Consider the following 6,041-nt stretch of genomic DNA (forward strand, 5'->3'; position numbering starts at 1 on the left):
TTTCATGAAAAGGAATTATGTATTTTTAACTCACCCGTTACGGATATCGAATCCTCTTAGATCTGCAGCAGCAGTTAGGGCATTCCTCCATCCTTTCACCTTCTGCATTCCTTCAGCATCATCCTTATACTTTGATTCGTGTCTGGCAAAGGCCTCTGCAAAGCTCTCCCTTTGGTTTTGAACATGTGATGGATCCACATCATAGAACACCGGTATGACAGTTTGTCCATTTTCTTCCTTGCATTCCATGATCTTCACTAATTCATTCAAGCACCACCTCGATGTAGCATATTTCTTTGAGAAAACGATGAGGGCAACTTGAGACTCTTTGATAGCTTTCAAGAGTTCTTCTTGGATTGAATCACCACGCTCTAGCCTTTTATCACCTTGAAAGGTGAATATTCCCCTGTTTCTCAAACCTTGGTACAAGTGACCCATAAATGTTCTGTGGGTATCTGCACCTCTAAAACTTAGAAAGACATCGTACTTCCATTGAGGCAACTGTAATGATCTAGCAGAAGAAGAAGATGATGCCATGGATTCATTATTTTCCCTCATTTGTAACAAGCCCCCAAGCTTTGGTTTGTCTTTATACAACAAACGAAATCCAAATTTCTTCTTTTCTCCAAAACCATCATATGTTTCTTCAAAATCATCATCTGTTTCTCCAATAAAATCTAACGTAATGCACCCATAGTCATTTGGTGTGCTTTCATTTGCATTAGATGCATCCCATAAGCCACCAAGAGGTACCAAGAAAAAATTAATATCCCATTCATTAGAATATTCTGAATTGTTGGATAAGGCAAATTCCTGGGTCATCAACGACATCCCATCTGAACATAAGGGAATCAAGTCAACTCTGATGTTACTTAAGTTTCCACAGTAACATACAGCAAATCCCAAGAAGTTATCTGACACATACCAATTCTCAGGCAAATTGACTGATACACTTGTATACATTCCCTGATGGTGGAACCAACTTGGGATATCCTCCCCCCAACTTGTAAACACTTTTAGTGACAAGGAATATGAAGCAGAGATGTCATGCTGCAATGATGAGATATTCTGAAACAACGAATTACAGATTGAATCATTGCTCCAATCTGCATTTATTGTATCTAATTGCTGTGGAAATTCTGGCAGCTGTGTAAGTCTCTTGCAATCTGATAAGTGCAAGTATTCAAGAGCACCAAGCTGGGATATGCTACGAGGCAAATGCTCAAAATTATTTCCACTGAGATTCAAGTGTTTCAAAGAGGATAAACACCCAATGTCTTCTGGCACCTGTGTAAGTCTCTTGCAATCTGATAAGTGCAAGTATTCAAGAGCACCAAGCTGGGATATGCTACGAGGTAAATGCTCAAAATTATTTCCACTGAGGTTCAAGTGTTTCAAAGAGGATAAGGATCCAATGTCTTCCGGAAGTCCTCCATCTATTATATTGCAGTAACTGAGATCCAGCAATTTCAATGAGAGTAACCCTTCATTCACCAGAGGGAACACAAAGAACACTCCATCTTCTACTCTAGGTTGTCCAAATCTCAAACTTTTAACCTTGTTCAACCGGACGACGGAAGACGGAGGACGTGAGATTAGAGTATCTCTGGCATCAATCTCCTCTAAGTTTTCTAAATCACCAATCTCTTCTGGCAAGCTATCAAGGTTTGAGCACCCCCACACAATTAGCTTCACCAAACCTTTCGACTTACGAATGCTGTGTGGAAGAGATACAAGGTTTGTCATGCCATTCAAATGTAGCTCTATAAGATGAGGTTGGTGATCAAAGAAAGATAATGGCAGGTCCCTTATCCTAGTGTATGATGTCATAATCTTTATGGCAGTTCCCTGCTTCATTATTCCAAGGATTTCTGGAAATTTCTCTAAACTAGAGCAGAAGCTTAGGTTCAGAGATTCAAGAGATTCCACATTAACATATGGAAACCTCTCAAGGCTTTCACACCGATACAAATTTAAATGGATGAGTTTTTTGCAATACTTCAGGGTATGATGAACTTCTTCAAGACTCGTACAGTCCTCTAGATTCAAATACTCCAAATTTGGCATCCCCTCAAAATCTGGTGTTCTCTTCAGGCTTTTGGAGTGACTTAGATCTATCCTTTGTAGAGACGGAAGTTGCTGCAGCTATTCAAAACACAGAAAGAATAATGAAAAATGAGAAAAGTAGTAAACGGCATGTTTATATTATAACTCAACGTGTTAAATGAGAAATTGTTTATTTTACTTTATATGGAAATTACATGCTCAGAAACTAGATAAAATCTGGATGTTGATGTAGAAAAGTTGTGCCAACAATGTCTTTTTGTTTCTTTTTTAGATGCAGAGGTTGGAAATGCAATTCCCAGAGGTTAAAAACCTCTGCTAGTATCTATAGTAATAATATGAGAACAATTCTAATTCTAGGACAATTAAAAATAGAAAGTATCTGAAATAGAATGGTACCTTTGTTTCATTCCATAAATAACACAATGAACCCCGTCGGAGATCAAGATGAACAAGCCTTCTGGGATTAAAATTTTCTGGCAGTAACTTCCAAGGATAATGATGCCAGACAAACCAACACAAGTTGTTGGGCAGGTACTCAATAGAGACATCTTCTGAATCACTTTGGGAACCCCATGGATAAGTTTGTATGCATAATATCCTAAGCCTTTGCATATTTTTAATTGCGTCTTTGCTAAAGCTTAGTTTTTTAAATGTCCATAACCAGATTGCTTCCACTGCCATGGTCCCCTATAAAAAGATCATGAATCAACAAATCATGTACAATCCACTTATCAATATCATTGTTTTCTTACTCTACCCATGAATGCAAATTTTTGTCATGTTTTATATTATTTATTATTGTACTTGAAGTTCTTGAAGAGCCAGCACCATCAAATAAAATTTAAGGTACAAATATTAGTTAAGAAATATGCCGCTTAAGAGAAATGCTTTGCGTAGTTAATTTTATTTGTTAATGATACAAACTAAGTATGAAAGACTCAAGTTAAAAAGTTTTTCATGCTCTCATAAACAAACTAGGTAGTGTGGATTTGAAACAACTTAAATGACTTGTGCGTCAGTATATGAAGTTAGAGGAACAGAGTATATATATCTTTGAAATATTAATACTATTGCATTGTTTAGCTTACTTACCATATTGTCCATCATCACATCTTCGAAATCTTCTACACTCCATACTCTGCTAGGTTTTCTAGAATCTTTTTGCATTTTCACTATGTATTTGCCCATACCTTCAATCAAGTCATGCATTTCAACTCTGTCATATTCAGAGATGAACACAAGGGATTTGTCAATTAGGACATCCAATATGTATTCAGCTCCAGAATCATAGCTCTTAACAATTTGCATGACTTCTTTTCGTTCATCTCCTCGGAAGAAACATGTGATATCTAGAAATATCTTTTGCTCTTCGGGCTCCAACCCATCATAACTTATTTTGAGTTTTTCAACAATTTCTGAATTACAGTTTTTCTTTATTTGGTCTACCGTTCTTCTCCACTGAATAAGGTCTTTCTTATGCAGCAAAGAACCCCACACCTTGAGGGCTAAAGGAAGCCCTTTAGCCTGATTTACTACCTCCAATGAGAACTTCTTAAAACACTCATCTGGAACTTCTTTTTTGAAAGCATGTTGATTGAACAATTGCATAGCTTCATGATCAGGTAGTGTATGCACTTCATATATTGCATCATTATTCTCTATCAATTTTCTGTTTCTAGTTGTTACAATAACTCTGCTTCCATTACCAAACCAACCAACATCACCTGCTAAATACTCCAAATGATTACCATGATCTATGTCATCAAGCACAATTAGCACCTTCATCAAAGAAAGTCTGTTCTGAATCATGCACTTCCCATCGTACTTACTATAAACGTAATCATCTGTTTTTCCTAACAGTTCAGAGAGAAGGGCATTTTGTAAAGAATGCAGTTGATTCTTTCCGGCATTTTCTTTAACATTTTCAAGGAAACAAGCACCATCAAATTGAGATGAGAATGTATCAAAAACAGCTTTTGCTATTGTCGTTTTGCCGACTCCCCCCATTCCCCAGATCCCCACAATCCGAACATCGTTACTTTCCATCTCTAGCAGTGATTTTACATTCTCCAGATGAGTATCTATTCCCACAATATCTTGCAAATAAGATGAAGAAGTCTTGCATAATTTGGAAGAAACATTGTCAACAAGTTCCCAAATACATTCTGATTTGATCCTACAAAAAGTAAGAACATTGTTCGTATATATACACTTCAAAAATTCAACAAGAGAAGTACTTCACATTGTAGAGTTAGAGTTCTGCATAATTATGAATAAAGGGACAAAGCATATAAATTTAACTCACTTATCACGGATATCATATCCTTTTATATTTGCAGCAGCAGTTAAAGCAGATCTCCATCCTTCAACCTTCTTCATTCCTTCTACATCATCCTTATACCTCGATTTGTGTTTGGCAAAGGCTTCTGCAAAGCTCTCACTTTGGTATTGAACATGTGATGGATCCACATCATAGAAGACTGGTATGACTAATTGTCCATTTTTTTCCTTGCATTCCATGATCTTTACTAATTCATCCAAGCACCACCTCGACGTAGCATAATTTTTTGAGAAAATGATTACAGCAACTTGAGACTCTTCTCTAGCTTTCACTAGTTCTTTCGAGAGGGAATCACCATCCTCTAGCCTTTTATCATCTAGAAAAGTGTGTATTCCTTTGTTTTTTAAACCTTGGTACAAGTAACTTGTGAAATTTCTGCGAGTATCTTTGCCTCGAAAACTTAGAAAGACATCATACTTCGATCCAGTCAACTGCGACGATCTAGCAGCAGCAGAAGAAGATGAAGAAGATGCCATGGATTTAGTTAATTGGTCGAAGAATAGAATCAATAGATTATGGTTGTGGTAAAGAAAATCAATTGATGCTTCAATGGCTTATACTCCAGTCAACTATACTTATCTATAACATGTGGTAGGAAATTTCCCTGAAGTTCTAATAAAAAGAACACCACTGTGAGCTAAAAGTACAAGCAATGAAGCTACAAATTAGGAAGTTGGGGAGAAAGAAGAAATTCCCTTTCATTTTAGCTAGTGTTTGGTCCTAAGTTTCCAAATATTCTTGGCAAATACTCGCTATATCCGTAATTACTTGTCCAATTTTTTTTTAGTTGTTACTTGTTCATTTTGACAAATCAAGAAAAGACAATTTATTTTACCTATTATAACCTCAATTAATTATTTTGAAAAAATTTGAACTTCTTGAAAATCTTAAATTTTTTTAATTCATCCACTTCATAATTAATAAGGGTAAAATGGTAAACTCAATATGTAAATTATTGTTTTCTTAATAGGTGTGACAATTCAAAAGTGGACAAGTAATTAGGGACAGAGGGAGTAATATTTAGGCCAAGTTTTTTGGTGAAATTACATCATGTGTTTGGCCACAAGTTTCCCAAGAATATTTGACTATTTCAAAAGAATATGATTATTCCTAAGTTATAAAAACTATTAAAAATAATCATAAATTTGTATTATATATTTATAGTGAATATGTTCCTTTGAAAAAAATAACTTTATAACATAATTGATACCAATCAACAACAACAAAATAACAATATATGCAAGAGCAATACATTAATCGTATAGGCTCTCTTTCACTTTTCCTATAGCCCTGGAAATGATATCGCATTTCATTGTTATTTAATAAACAGAGATGATTAATATGGTTGGTGAGCATGTTGTTTGATAGATAGAGGTAGTAACCTGGTTATTTATTAGTAGTAGTAGATAGATATGGTAGATAAATATTATGGGTATTTTTTATAATATATAAAAGTCTGAGGTAATTTTTTAATTTTTTAAAATTTCCAAATACTAGAACTTGGCCCAAAATCTAATTTTTTTTTCAAGTATTTGGAAACTTGGGATTCTTGGCAAATATATTTGCCAAGTTATATAGCCAAACGCCACTGGCCAAGTTTTTTCCAAGTTTTTCCAAGTTTTTTTTTTTTTTT

At 35.2% G+C, this 6,041-nt stretch overlaps 1 protein-coding gene and 1 long non-coding RNA gene across 2 annotated transcripts in view; one reads left to right on the forward strand and one right to left on the reverse strand.

Annotated features, from left to right (window-relative positions):
* The window catches only part of LOC125843862 (uncharacterized), a 573,332-nt gene that overhangs the window by 9,141 nt on the left and 558,150 nt on the right, over window positions 1-6,041 (reverse strand). The window lies entirely within an intron of this gene.
* LOC125843921 (uncharacterized) overlaps window positions 1-6,041 on the forward strand; it is a 105,150-nt gene that overhangs the window by 6,883 nt on the left and 92,226 nt on the right. The gene's annotated exons all lie outside the window — the stretch shown is intronic.

Source organism: Solanum stenotomum, chromosome 11 (genome assembly GCF_019186545.1).
Source record: "Solanum stenotomum isolate F172 chromosome 11, ASM1918654v1, whole genome shotgun sequence".
Classification (NCBI taxonomy): Eukaryota; Viridiplantae; Streptophyta; class Magnoliopsida; order Solanales; family Solanaceae; genus Solanum; species Solanum stenotomum.